General features: G+C 37.2%; 3 long non-coding RNA genes and 1 pseudogene across 3 annotated transcripts; 3 read left to right on the top strand and 1 right to left on the bottom strand.

The window, feature by feature from the left end:
* Positions 1-1,270: 1,270 nt before the first annotated feature.
* On the bottom strand, positions 1,271-4,957 carry LOC131768601 (uncharacterized; annotated as a pseudogene).
* A 100-nt stretch (positions 4,958-5,057) lies between these two features.
* On the top strand, positions 5,058-5,709 carry LOC131796079 (uncharacterized). The gene is made up of 2 exons (XR_009341082.2): positions 5,058-5,192; positions 5,430-5,709. It is a non-coding gene; the product is annotated as an uncharacterized lncRNA (long non-coding RNA).
* Positions 5,710-8,213: 2,504 nt separating this feature from the next.
* LOC136282419 (uncharacterized) lies at positions 8,214-8,800 on the top strand. The gene is made up of 2 exons (XR_010718273.1): positions 8,214-8,428; positions 8,539-8,800. It is a non-coding gene; the product is annotated as an uncharacterized lncRNA (long non-coding RNA).
* Positions 8,801-13,654: 4,854 nt separating this feature from the next.
* On the top strand, positions 13,655-14,306 carry LOC131773065 (uncharacterized). Its single transcript, XR_010718255.1, has 2 exons — positions 13,655-13,795; positions 14,050-14,306. It is a non-coding gene; the product is annotated as an uncharacterized lncRNA (long non-coding RNA).
* Positions 14,307-15,011: the final 705 nt, after the last annotated feature.

Here is a 15,011-nt window from a genome sequence, read left to right on the forward strand (position 1 = left end):
ATGCACTTGGGAAGTTTGGAGAGCACGAAAAATGCGTAAGAGTAGCTCGAAGCGCAGCCGAGAGCAACTCTATCTTTTTGAGTGCTCTCCAAACTTCTCTAGTTTATCTAGCTTATCGAGTGTTCTCCCAACCTCCCGCGTGTTTACATCAGGCTATGTAAACACGGAAACCATTTTACATTTCTTTTATAAAATAACTAATGAAAGAGGAACGAAAACCGGGTTTACATACGCTCATGTAAAATGGTTTTATGGCCAATCAGAGCGCGCGTACTATTTGAATTATTTCATAATTTTTATCCTAACATAGCGCGCGTGAAATTACGAATAAAATATGAATTTTTTTTCTTCGACGGACAATTATTGTGCATTTGCCGATTTGCAATATAACGGTATACGACTCGGTTCGCCAAAGTGCGTCATTTTTTATAAAATGGAGAGGAAATCAATAGCAATTTTTTTAAAAATACAAAACCATGAGCTATTCAAAACATATTCTTGTAAGTGAAAGTTCCCTGCTCTCGTTGCGTTACATTGGTTTGCGAGAACATTTTGCTCTTGGTTAGTCTTACTTCGAATAGCTCACTAAAAGTGTTACATTGGTAATAAAAATGCTACTCGCAGATCCTGTTATTTGAGGCAGAGTTACCACTTAACCCGGTTTGAAGATACCGTCCTCCATCAGCTGCTTGGCTAAGTTGATTTACAAACAATGAGGTGATTATCAACAACAAGTAGATCAAGTTAGGTTACCATTTGTCATCCATCTTTTTAAGGTTATCGTTTTGAGTGTAATCCGTTGGTCTGAGCAAAAAAACGACTAAAAAACCGTTTAAAATTCAAATTAGCTTCGGTAGTTTGCCTTGCGTTATCAAGCTATATTTGATAACGTTATCAATTTACTACCAAGTTGTTGTTTTCATTTACTCACCGACGCGCATGCGAGTTTTTAAGAAACCGAAAACCTCTTTAATTTTTGACGCCAAAGCCAGAAAATGGATTCTCGATTTTTTAAAGGAAGTTTAAAAAGACATTTTCTGAAGATGAACGATCGAAGAGCGACCTTTAGTTTTCTACATTTGGTAAATGCTAAATCTTATCCTGTATTTGTTTCTTGTTGGATATTCCTTCGAAATCTTTCCTTCGTTACGAGGAAAAGTTAATTCTGTCGTAGAGGACAATGTTGAGTGGCAATTGCTGACTTGAATATATTAGTTCTAATGAAATAAATTTTCAGTTCAGCCAATAATCATGTTCAACCTATCTCCACTCAAAAAATGCGCGCGGCACTTCTTAGGATAAAAAATGTCAACTTCATGAGAAGGGAGAAGGGTGTGGTACAGTAGGTTGGCAGTTTGGTCTCTTGTCTGTCAAATCCAGTCATTCCTCCTTCTAAATTGTAGCTTTCCTTGTTGCTCCAGTAATTTGAATCGTAGTGAAAAGTCCGCTGTGATAACAAAACAAAAGAAAGTAAGTTCGTCACGCAAAAACAATTTTGTAGTCGACAAATACCGTTTCAGACTCGCTCGGACACTCCTTAGGATAAAAAATGTCAACTTCACGTATTGCCATTATCGGATTTTAATATCCTTTTTCCTGTTGTTTGTTTTGATCACAGTTTTGCCGATTGATGGGTGCGATCATGGAGTTTGAACTTTTTTGCTCAGTAAAATATGATAAATTTTAATTTCCTGAGTGAAGCAGCCTCCCTACGATAAATGAATCTAGGCGGCAGCAAACATAGTTCCCTCCCTTTTACTGCACTTTACAAAGGACCTACCTTCTGGCCGGTAATCTTCATGACCAGCGTCCATCCACCTCCTCTACATGCGTTCATGCCAGAGCTGGTCATGTGACAGTAAATAGGGACATACCCATAATCCGTCTGAAGCAGGTAAGCACTGTCCTCCAGAAACCTGATATGGAAACAGAGTTGGAGTCGATCTTGACAGTTGGTAAATCAAAGCGTAGTATTTGAATAGATACCTAAACGAAAGTTCATGTTTTAAATCAAACGGAACAGGCAAATAATAATAAAAAAAATGCTGATGCTTGCTTTAAGGGAAAAATGCTAGCTATAGCTGAAGAGGAGAACCTTAATAATCTCTGGTCTTTTAAAACACGATAGCCGATTTCATTTGGGCCTTAATCGCTCCCCTTTGGCATGAAGTGTCTTTTCGGCTAAGATATAATTCGATTTTTCCTCTATTGAGATATATTACGGAACATCTCTTTATGCCACATATTGGACTTACGTCGCACATATACATTAATATAATTTTCCATGAACAAACTTACGGTAACTATCCGAATCTTATTATTTAGTTATTTCCCTTATTCCTGCAGACACCTTAGGAGAAAGTGGTCTTCTTTTGCTGTCTCCTGACTTTAATTCTCAAGGTCTGCCGAGTGTCTTCAGCTTTGCGATTAAAACTATCACCGCGCATCCTGGAGACTTTCTCAAGACTAAAACCCAGTGTCTTTTAATTCTGCAACATTTCAACCAATTCTCACTGTTTTTTTAATAAATCTCTTTGCACGACGATACTACCTTTTCTGAAAGGAAAACAGAAAGGATGATAACTCATAAGTTGAATGTTTATGAATTTCCCAAATTTTATTGGAAACAACCTTCTTTAAAACTCAAGACCCAAGAATGAAATTGCGCATTGAAAAACAATCTCATACCTTTGTTCGGGATCCATGCCATCTTAGCCTTGTTTTGTCTTTAATGAGTTTCTTAACATCGTCATTCTTCATACTCGACGAAGATCCAGCGATGTCCTGAAACAAGCCAAGCACTTTCGTTAAACCATCGTTCATTCGCTCTAAACTTTCGTCTTGCTTCTTATAATCGTCACCGCGACGGACCGATGACGTACTAGCTTTCCTCTGCAGAATGAACAGGGCGATGAGTCGCGTTAAACGGTAAGTAATGTGCGGACCGCGAGACGAGGCTCCCTGAGGGTCTGAAACATTCATCTTTTTGTAATTGACTTTGCTGGCAGTAATTTCGCCAATTGACAGGGATGAAATTATACTGAACAGCAAGAAAACTGTATCATGGCCGAAAAATGCACAGGCTGCTGAAGCTTTGTCTGACTTAGGTGTAGTTCCAGATCTCTTACATGGACATAGCTAGTCTTCGTTCAGCACTTATATGCTCCAAACTATAAAGACTCAGAGAAGACCATTTTTGGAAAATATTAAGCTTGAGTTGGAGGGAGTTGACTTGAATATCTAAGAGACAGAAAAAAAAAGACAGGTTTTTAAGCTATGATTTATTATTTTTTTTCATTAAGCGTTGAAATTAAAATTTTTGAAGCTGATCACTTTCCCGACTACTTATGTCCCTGTTTGCATTACCGCCGTGAGGAAATTTAATTTTCTCAAATCTACTGAATAAATAAAAATCACGATGAAATGAAATGAAAGTTACGAGACGTGTGTCAGCAGTTTTACTAACGCGTGAGCTAAGAAAGAAAATAAATTGAATTAATGAAGTAATGATAATAAAAAACGCAAAGACAGTGAAAAGCAAATTCCTTCCTGGCTCTGAAATTATCTCGTTGTCCCTAAAGTTATGTTAATGGTTGGTGATCACCTTTTCTTTCTTTGACGCTTTGTCTACGCCACATCACGAGAATAGAAACATCGGTATATACTGTAAAAATGTCATTGAACTGAGGCGACATTGACAACATTTAAAAAAATATTTAAATACAGTAGGAACCACCATGATTTCTTGTTTTTATTTTCCTACGTAAAAAAAAAAGGGAACATTGGAAGGAGACTAACTTGCTCATGTACATTCCACCTGTTTCCCCTGTTGTCGCTCATAAATTACCTAAAAATAACCATGGATGTGTTGCTCTATAATAAAGTTAGAGAATGATTCTGCCACACCATTTATGTATGCATCGCATGTTTTAATCGTGTTTGAAGAACCGAATCAAATTTAGCTCCCTGATTTGGGTACTTCGAATGAAATGACATGGCTAACTTGAGCGGTGTGTGGGGCCTGGAGGTGAGCCAATGCACGAGAAAGATAGAAAATGTATTTCTTTCTTTCTTTTGTGCGTTCGTGTTTGAACCACTAAGGAAACGTTTTTACCAACTCGGCTTAAGAATAACAATGGTTTAATTTTTGAACTCATACGCGGATCATGTTGGTTCGCCAAAGTTTCTTCTGCATGGCTTAGCCGAGCCTTTCAATTCAAAGGTTTACAAAACAGGAGCGTCATGGGAGTTTGATTCAAATTACACTTGAATTTACCCAAAGACTTTTGCATCTTGATGTTCACTAAACAAAGCAGGTAGAAGAAGGAGCAAATTTTGTTCCTTCTTTTGTTTAAGTTGAGTGTTTTCTCCCGTTCACAGTTTTTTTTCGTCCGAACCACGAAGGGGATCAGTTCAAAGCTCGGGTAAAGAGAAAACTTGTGCTGATCATGCTCGTTCGACAATTTCCCTCTACATGGTCGAAACGAGCGATTTAAGTTAATAATTGTCTAAACGGAAGTGCCACGAGACTTTGACACGCACGTGTAAAAAACCTTTTAATTTCAATAAGTAAGTCGTTAATTGGTATTTTTTAAGACAAGGCAGTTGGAATAACATGCAAATTCTGATCCAGCTGAAAGAAAAACTTTTTTCAATTTTTTTTCATAATGCCAAAGTAGTGTTATATCAAGTTCCATTAAACAACTAACAAAAACAGACACACTAAAAGTGAAGGAAGGACCTAAAATCATGTAATAATGAAAAAAAAAAAAAGAAAGCAAAGAAACGAAAGGAGAAGCGAGAGGAGAGTCCACGCAAGTATCACTTTTCTGGTTTGCTGTTTGGGTTAATTATCAAAATTTTAATGTTATCACCAAGGCTGCTATGAATTTGATCCCGTTCAGCTGCATGCTAAGAACTTTTTACAACGACGAAGATGTAGACTTACCAGCGTCATTGCTTTCTCATTGTGGGCGTGTCATATCGCATATCGCGCAGATGATCCAAGATCTTTCCACTATAAAAACCTATTGTACTACCCTTCCACATCAAACGAACGCACCGAGCAAACTGAATCCGAAAATACCTCAACAAAGAAATGGAAACAAAACTGGCTTTGGGTGTTCTTTTTCTCTTGTCACTTCTTCTGATCGAAGGAACCGAAGGTGTACTGTCTTGCACAAACAAGGACGGTAAGCCGATAAATACATAAGAAACTACGATTTATCTTTTTAATCTGGACTAAAAAAAGCAGCAAGTAAAATTGATAAAGAGAGAACTGAATTATAGCAAAAAATTACCTGGTGCCCTTTAATCACGAGCGAAAAAAACTAGCTTAATTTTAACAGCAAAAATTATTCTGATCTTTAGGAGCTCTTCATGTTTCAAGAAGGTATGGTTGCAATTATACTTTATTTTAAATTTTATAGAGTTGTAACGGTAAGTCGAACGGAAAGCGGGAACGAAGTGTCCGCTCCATTGCTGGACGGCTCGATGACAAACAGATTCTGCTAGATGAAGACGCACACCTGAGGGGCCAGGAAGTTGAGCATCTTTAGGGATCCTACTAATATACAACGACGCTGAAAATGAATGTAACTTAAATTTGATGTTAATGCCGACTTTATGAAGTAATTTTGAGCTCCATAGAAAGTGTTTTGCTTTTGTTTTTTAATTAATTAAGTAAATAAACGCTGAACGAGTCTCTTACTTGTGTGGTCTCCGGTTCATACATTTAAATAAGGCTAGCAAAACCGGTCCCTCATCCAAAATAAATGAATAAACTATAAAAACCAAAGGAAAAAACCTGCTCTCAACTTTCCTGATGAATGAAAATTATAAAAGGCCTTTTGTTTCAAGTTCAGACACTATGTTGTTAAGTGAAAGTGGTTCTCGGTTTTCCATTTTAATAAGGCAAGCTAAACCTGTGCTAAGTAAAAAAAGTGTTATAAACCCTTGTGATGAAGGCAAATTATCAAAAGCCTTTTGTGAAAAGCACAAGAACCATGTTGATCCACCCGGTCAAAATGAAGGCATCGTGCTTAGTAGCATATATGTTCAACGTGGGCGGTAATGACAGGATCTTGTTTCAGAAAAGGGAGTGATATCGTTTTTTATTATGACTCATGTAACAAATGAAATTATTCGAAGCTGCAAATTACAATTTTAACCATTTTTTTTTCTCCTTCCTTATTGACATAAAGCCTCGCTCCCTTCTTCTCCTTGCATTCTACCTGAAGTTACCCAAGACACATAGGAGCATGCTCAGTAACAATTTCAGTCAGTCAGAAAATAAGTCGTCTTCCTGTAGATACAAATCTACTCAGTAAAAATACTGATGCTCAGTGAAACTTAAAAATATAAAAAAAAAAAAAAAATAAGCGGAAGACTTAGGGTAACAATTTCTTACAAAACGAAAAGGAAATAATTTACTTCTTGCTTTTTTCTCCGAATTTTGTTTACGAATTTTTTTTCTTCAACAGACAATTATTGTCTATTTGCCGACTTGCAATATAATGGTATACGACTCGGTTTGCCAGAAGGCGTCATTATTTATAAAATGGAAAGGAAATCAATAACAAATTTAGTAAAAATATGAAACCATGAACTATTCAGTACATATTCTTGTAAGTGAAGGTTCCTTACTCTCGTTACGCTACTTTGGTTTGCGAGAACATTTTGTTCTTGGCTAGACTTAATTCTAATGGCTCCATTAAAATTGTTATCTGGGAGATAAAAATGCTACTCGCTTATATTGTTATTTGAGGCAGAGTTACCACTCTCTCTGTTTGATTATCTCGTTGTCCCTAAAGTTATGTTAATGGCTGGTGATCACCTTTTCTTTCTTTGACGCTTTGTCTACGCCACATCACGAGAATAGAAACATCGGTATATACTGTAAAAATGTCGTTGAACCGAGGCGACATTGACAACATCTAAAAAAATATTTAAATACAGTAGGAACCACGATAATTTTTTTTTTTTATTTTCCTACGTAAACAAAGGGAATATTGGAAGGAGACTAACTAGCTCATGTACATTCCACCTGTTTCCCCTATTGTGGCTCATGAGTTTCCCAAAAATAACCATGAATGTGTTGCTCTATAATAAAGTTAGAGACTGATTCTGCCACACCATTTATGTTGCATCGCATGTTTTAATCGTGTTTGAAGAACCGAATCAAATTTAGCTCCCTGAGTTGGGTACTTAGAATGAAATGACATGGCTAACCTGAGCGGTGTGTGGGGCCTGGAGGTGAGCCAATGCACGAGAAAGATAGAAAATGTATTTTTTCTTTCTTTTGTGCGTTCGTGTTTGAACCACTAAGGAGAACCTGTTAGCAACTCGGTTAAAGAATAACAATGACTAAATTTTTGAACTCATACGCGGATCATGCCGGTTCGCCAAAGTTTCTTCTGCATAGCTTAGCCGAGCCTTTCAATTCAAAGGTTTACAAAACAGGAGCGGCATGGGAGTTTAATTCAAATTGTACTTGAATTTACCTAAAGAAGTTTGCTTCTTGATGTTCATCAAACAAAGCAGGTGGAAAAAGGTGCAAATTTTATTCCTTCTTTTGTTTAAGTTTAGTCTCCGTATCATAATAATTTTATCCCGTTCACAGTTTGTTTTCGTCCGAACCACGAAGGGGACCAGTTCAAAGCTCGGGTAAAGTGAAAACTTGCACTGATCATGCTCGTTCGCCAATTTCCTTCTGCATGGTCGAAACGAGCGATATAAGTTAATAATTGTCTACACGGGAGTGCCATCAGAATTTGACACACACATATAACAAACTTTTCAGTGAGTCGTTCATTGGTATTTTTGAGAGAATGTATTTGGAATAAGAAAACCTTTTCCCAGTTTTGTTTTCATTATGTCATAGAAATGTTATATCAAGTTCCATTAAACAAGTAACAAAAACCTACACACTTAAAGTGTAGGAGGGACTTAAAAGCCTATGATAATGGAAAATAAGAGGAAAAAAGAGAGAAAAAAAGGCAAAAGAAAACAAACAAGCAAAAACAGAAGTGGGAGGAGAGTCCACGCAAGTATCACTTTTCTGGCTTGTTCTTTGGGTTAATTGTAAAAATTGAAAGGTCACCACAAAGACTGGTATGAATTTGATCCCGTTCAGCTGCATGCTGAGAACTTTTTCCGGCGATGAAGATATAGTCTCACCTGCGTCATTGCTTTGTCATTGTGGGTGGCATATCGCTTAAGGTACAGATGATCCAAGATCTTTCCACTATAAAAACCCCCTGTACTACCCTTCCACATCAAACGAACGCACCAAGCAAACTGAATCCGAAAATACCTCAACAAAGAAATGGAAACAAAACTGGCTTTGGGTGTTTTTTTCTTCTTATCACTTCTTCTGATCGAAGGAACCGAAGGTGTACTGGCTTGCACAAAAAAGGACTCTAGGCCGGTAAATACGCCAGACACTTCGATTTAACTTTTTAATTATTCTGAGTTTTAGGAGCTCTTCATATTTCAAGTAGGTATGGCTGCAATTAAAATTCTATTTTTAATTTATAGGCTTGTAATTCGAACAAGGGGCGGGAACGAAGAGTCTGCTCCATTGCTCGAAGGCTCGATTGCAAAGAGATCCTGCTAGATGAAGACGCACACCTGAGAGGCCAGCAAGTTGAGACTCTTTAGGAATCCCACTAATATACAACGACGCTGAAAATGAATGTAACTTGAATTTGATGTTAATGCCCGACTTTGTGAAGAAATTTTGAGCTCTATGGAAAGTATTTTGCTTTTGTTTGTTAATTAATAAAGTAAATAAATGCTGAACGAGTCTTTTATTTCGGTTGCTTCCGGTTCATACCTTTTAAGAAGGCTAACCAAACCGGTCCCTAATCCAAAATAAATGAATAAAAAGTAAAAACCAAGGAAAACTAAGAATTTGTCCATGCTTAGCGTGCGTATATCGAGTTATGGATACACTTGGGAAGTTTGGAGAGCACGAAAAATGCGTAAGAGTAGCTCGAGGCACAGCCGAGAGCAACTCTATCTTTTTGAGGGCTCTCCAAACTTCTCTAGTTTATCCAGCTTATCGAGTGTTCTCCCAACCTCCCGCGTGTTTACATCAGGCTATGTAAACACGGAAACCATTTTACATTTCTTTTATAAAATAACTAATGAAAGAGGAACGAAAACCGGGTTTACATACGCTCATGTAAAATGGTTTTATGGCCAATCAGAGCGCGCGTACTATTTGAATTATTTTATAATTCTTATCCTAACATAGCGCGCGTGAAAATACGAATAAAACACGAATTTTTTTTCTTCGACGGACAATTATTGTGCATTTGCCGATTTGCAATATAACGGTATACGACTCGGTTCGCCAAAGCGCGTCATTATTTATAAAATGGAGTGGAAATCAATAGCAAATTTTTTAAAAATACAAAACCATGAGCTATTCAAAACATATTCTTGTAAGTGAAAGTTCCCTGCTCTCGTTGCGTTACATTGGTTTGCGAGAACATTTTGCTCTTGGTTAGTCTTACTTCGAATAGCTCACTAAAAGTGTTACATTGGTAATAAAAATGCTACTCGCAGATCCTGTTATTTGAGGCAGAGTTACCACTCTGTTTGAAGATACCGTCCTCCATCAGCTGCTTAGCTAAGTTGATTTACAAACAATGAGGTGATTATCAACAACAAGTAGATCAAGTTAGGTTACCATTTGTCATCCATCTTTTTAAGGTTATCGTTTTGAGTGTAATCCGTTGGTCTGAGCAAAAAAACCACTAAAAAACCGTCTAAAATTCAAATTAACTTTGGTAGTTTGCCTTGCGTTATCAAGCTATATTTGATAACGTTATCGATTTACCACCAAGTTGTTGTTTTCATTTACTCACCGACGCGCATGAGGGTTTTTAAGAAACCGAAAACCTTTTTACCCTTGAACGCCAAAGCCAGAAAATGGATCCTCGATTTTTTAAAGGAAGTTTAAAAAGACATTTTATTAAGATGAACGATCGAAGAGCGACCTTTAGTTTTCTACATTTGGTAAATGCTAAATCTTATCCTGTATTTGTTTCTTGTTGGATATTCCTTCGAAATCTTTCTTTCGTTGTGAGGGAAAGTTTTTCTGTCGTGAGGACAATGTTGAGTGGCAATTGCTGACTTGAATATATTAGTTCTAATGAAATAAATTTCCAGTTCAGCCAATAATTATGTTAAACCTATCTCCACTCAAAAAAATGCGCGCGGCACTTCTTAGGATTGTGCTCAGTAAAATATGATAAATTTTAATTTCCTGAGTGAAGCAGCCTCCCTACGATAAATGAATCTAGGCGGCAGCAAACATAGTTCCTTCCCTTTTACTGCGCTTTACAAAGGACCTACCTTCTGGCCGTCAATCTTCATGACCAGCGTCCATCCACCTCCTCTACATGCGCTCATGCCAGAGCTGGTCATGTGTCAGTAAAAAGGGACATACCCACAATCAGTCTGAAGGAGGTAGGCACTGTCCTCCAGAAACCTGATATCGAAACAGAGTTGGAGTCGATCTTGACTGTTGGTAAATCAAAGGGTAGTATTTGAATAGATACCTGAACGAAAGTTCATGTTTTAAATCAAACGGAACAGGCAAATAATAATAAAAAAAATGCTGAAGCTGGCTTTAAGGGAAAAATGCTAGCTATAACTGAAGAGGAGAACCTTAATAATCTCTGGTCTTTTAAAATACAATAGCCGATTTCATTTGGGCCTTAATCGCTCCCCTTTGGCATGAAATGTCTTTTCGGCTAAGATATAATTCAATTTTTTCTCTACTGAGATATATTACGGAACATCTCTTCATGCCACATATTGGACTTAGGTCGCACATATACATTAATATAATTTTCCATGAACAAACGTACGGTAACTATCCGAATCTTATTATTTAGTTATTTCCCTTATTCCTGCAGACTCCTTAGGAGAAAGTGGTCTTCTTTTGCTGTCTCCTGACTTTAATTCTCAAGGTCTGCCGAGGGTCTTCAGCTTTGCGCTTAAAACTATCACCGCGCATCCTGGAGACTAAAACCCAGTGTCTTTTAATTCTGCAACATTTCAACCAATTCTCACTGTTTTTTTAATAAATCTCTTTGCACGACGATACTACCTTTTCTGAAAGGACAACAGAAAGGATGATAACTCATAAATTGAACGTTTATGAATTTCCCAAATTTTATTGGAAACAACCTTCTTTAAAACTCAAGACCCAAGAATGAAATTGCGCATTGAAAAACAATCTCATACCTCTGTTCGGGATCCATGCCATCCCAGCCTTGTTTTGTCTTTAATGAGTTTCTTAACATCGTCATTCTTCATACTCGACGAAGATCCAGCGATGTCCTGAAACAAGCCAAGCACTTTCGTTAATCCATCGTTCACTCGCTCTAAACTTTCGTCTTGCTTCTTATAATTGTCACCGCGACGGACCGATGACGTACTAGCTTTCCTCTGCAGAATGAACAGGGCGATGAGTCGCATTAAACGGTAAGTAATGTGCGGACCGGGAGACGAGGCTCCCTGAGGGTCTGAAACATTCATCTTTTTGTAATTGACTTTGCTGGCAGTAATTTCGCCAATTGACAGGGATGAAATTATACTGAACAGCAAGAAAACTGTATCATGGCCGAAAAATGCACAGGCTGCTGAAGCTTTGTCTGACTTAGGTGTAGTTCCAGATCTCTTACATGGACATAGCTAGTCTTCGTTCAGCACTTATATGCTCCAAACTATAAAGACTCAGGAAAGACCATTTTTGGAAAATATTAAGCTTGAGCTGGAGGGAGTTGACTTGAATTTCTAAGAGACAGAAAAAAAAAGACAGGTTTTTAAGCTCTGATTTATTATTTTTTTCATTAAGCGTTGAAATTAAAATTTTTGAAGCTGATCACTTTCCCGACTACTTATGTCCCTGTTTGCATTACCGCCGTGAGGAAATTTAATTTTCTCAAATCTACTGAATAAATAAAAATCACGATGAAATGAAATGAAAGTTACGAGACGTGTGTCAGCAGTTTTACTAACGCGTGAGCTAAGAAAGAAAATAAATTGAATTAATGAAGTAATGATACTAAAAAACGCAAAGACAGTGAAAAGCAAATTCCTTCCTGGCTCTGAATTTATCTCGTTGTCTCTAAAGTTATGTTAATGACTGGTGATCACCTTTTATTTCTTTGACGCTTCATGTCTACGCCACATCACGAGAATAGAAACATCGGTATATACTGTAAAAATGTCATTGAACTGAGGTGACATTGACAACATCTAAAAAAATATTTAAATACAGTAGGAACCACCATGATTTCTTGTTTTTATTTTCCTACGTAAAAAAAAAGGGAACATTGGAAGGAGACTAACTTGCTCATGTACATTCCACCTGTTTCCCCTGTTGTCGCTCATAAATTACCTAAAAATAACCATGGATGTGTTGCTCTATAATAAAGTTAGAGACTGATTCTGCCACTATTTATGTATGCATCGCATGTTTTAATCGTGTTTGAAGAACCGAATCAAATTTAGCTCCCTGATTTGGGTACTTCGAATGAAATGACATGGCTAACCTGAGCGGTGTGTGGGGCCTGGAGGTGAGCCAGTGCACGAGAAAGATATAAAATGTATTTCTTTCTTTCTGTTGTGCGTTTGTGTTTGAACCATTAAGGAAAAGTTGTTACCAACTCGGCTTAAGAATAACAATGGTTTAATTTTTGAACTCATACGCGGATCATGTTGGTTCGCCAAAGTTTCTTCTGCATGGCTTAGCCGAGCCTTTCAATTCAAAGGTTTACAAAACAGGAGTGGCATGGGAGTTTGATTCAAATTACACTTGAATTTACCCAAAGACGTTTGCTTCTTGATGTTCATCAACCAAAGCAGGTGGAAGAAGGAGCAAATTTTGTTCCTTCTTTTGTTTAAGTTGAGTCTTTTCTCCCGTTCACAGTTTGTTTTCGTCCGAACCACGAAGGGGATCAGTTCAAAGCTCGGGTAAAGAGAAAACTTGCGCTGATCATGCTCGTTCGACAATTTCCCTCTGCATGGTCGAAACGAGCGATTTAAGAAATAATTGTCTAAACGGAAGTGCCATGAGACTTTGACACGCACATATAAAAGACGTTTAATTTTATTAAGTAAGTCGTTAATTGGTATTTTTTAAGACAAGGCAGTTGGAATAACATGCAAATTCTGATCCAGCTGAAAGAAAAACTTTTTTCAATTTTTTTTCATAATGCCAAAGTAGTGTTATATCAAGTTCCATTAAACAACTAACAAAAACCGACCCAGTAAAAGTGAAGGAGGGACTTAAAATCGTGTCACAATGAAAAAAAAAAAGAAAAGAAAAGAAAAAAAAAGGAGCTAAAAGAAAGCAAAGAAACGAAGGATAAGCTAGAGGAGAGTCCACGCAAGTATCACTTTTCTGGTTTGCTCTTTGGGTTAATTATCAAAATTTTAATGTTATCACCAAGGCTGCTATGAATTTGATCCCGTTCAGCTGCATGCTAAGAACTTTTTACAACGACGAAGATGTAGTCTTACCAGCGTCATTGCTTTCTCATTGTGGGCGTGTCATATCACATATCGCGCAGATGATCCAAGATCTTTCCACTATAAAAGCCTATTGTACTACCCTTCCACATCTAACGAACGCACCGAGCAAACTGAATTCGAAAATACCTCAACAAAGAAATGGAAACAACTGGCTTTGGGTGTTCTTTTCTTCTTGTCACTTCTTCTGATCGAAGGAACCGAAGGTGTCCTGGCCTGCACAAAAAAGGGATCTGGGCCGGTAAATGCATAAGAAACTTCGATTTATCTTTTTAATCTGTACTAAAAAAAGCAGCAAGTAAAATTGGTAAAGAGAGAACTGAATTAGAGCAAAAAATTACCTGGTGCCCTTCAATCACAAGCGAAAAAACTAGCTTAATTTTAAAAGCAAAAATTATTTTGATCTTTTGGAGCTCTTCATGTTTTAAGAAGGTATGATTGCAATTGTACTTTTTTAAAATTTTTTAGTTTTTAAAATTCTTTTTTAATTTATAGGCTTGTGATTCGAACAAGGGGCGGGAACGAAGAGTCTGCTCCGCTGCTCGACAGCTCGATTGCTAACAGATCCTGCTAGATGAAGACACACACCTGAGGGGCCAGCAAGTTGAGCATCTTTAGGGATCCCGCTAATATACAACGACGCTGAAAATGAATGTAACTTAAATTTGATGTTAATGCCCGACTTTATGAAGTAATTTTGAGCTCCATAGAAAGTGTTTTACTTTTGTTTTTTAGTTAATTAAGTAAATAAACGCTGAAAGAGTCTCTTACTTGTGTGGTCTCCGGTTCATAGATATAAATAAGGCTAGCCAAACCGGTCCCTAATACAAAATAAATGAATAAAATATAAAAACCAAAGGAAAAAACCTGCTCTCAACTTTCCTGATGAACGAAAATTATAAAAGGCCTTTTGTTTCAAGTTCAGACACTATGTTGTTAAGTGACAGTGGTTCTAGGTTTTTCCATTTTAATAAGGCAAGCCAAACCTGTGCTAAGTAAAAAAAGTGTTATAAACCCTTGTGATGAAGGCAAATTATCAAAAGCCTTTTGTGCAAAGCACAAGAACCATGTTGATCCACCCGGTCAAAATGAAGGCATCGTGCTTAGAAGCATATATGTTCAACGTGGGCGGTAATGACAGGATCTTGTTTCAGAAAAGGGAGTGATATCGTTTTTTTATTATGACTCATATAACAAATGAAATTATTCGAAGCAGCAAATTACAATTTTGACCATTTTTTCCTCTTTTCTTGTAGACATAAAGTCTCGCTCCCTTCTTCTCCTCGCATTCTACCTGAAGTTATCCAAAATACATAGGAGCATGCTCAGTAACAATTTCAGTCAGTTTTTAGAAAATAAGTCGTCTTCCTGTAGATACAGATCTACTCAGTAAGACAAACTGATGCTTAGAGAACCTTAAAAAAAATAATGAAAAATAAGCGGAAGACTAAGGGTAA

Source organism: Pocillopora verrucosa, chromosome 7 (genome assembly GCF_036669915.1).
Source record: "Pocillopora verrucosa isolate sample1 chromosome 7, ASM3666991v2, whole genome shotgun sequence".
Lineage (NCBI taxonomy): Eukaryota > Metazoa > Cnidaria > Anthozoa > Scleractinia > Pocilloporidae > Pocillopora > Pocillopora verrucosa.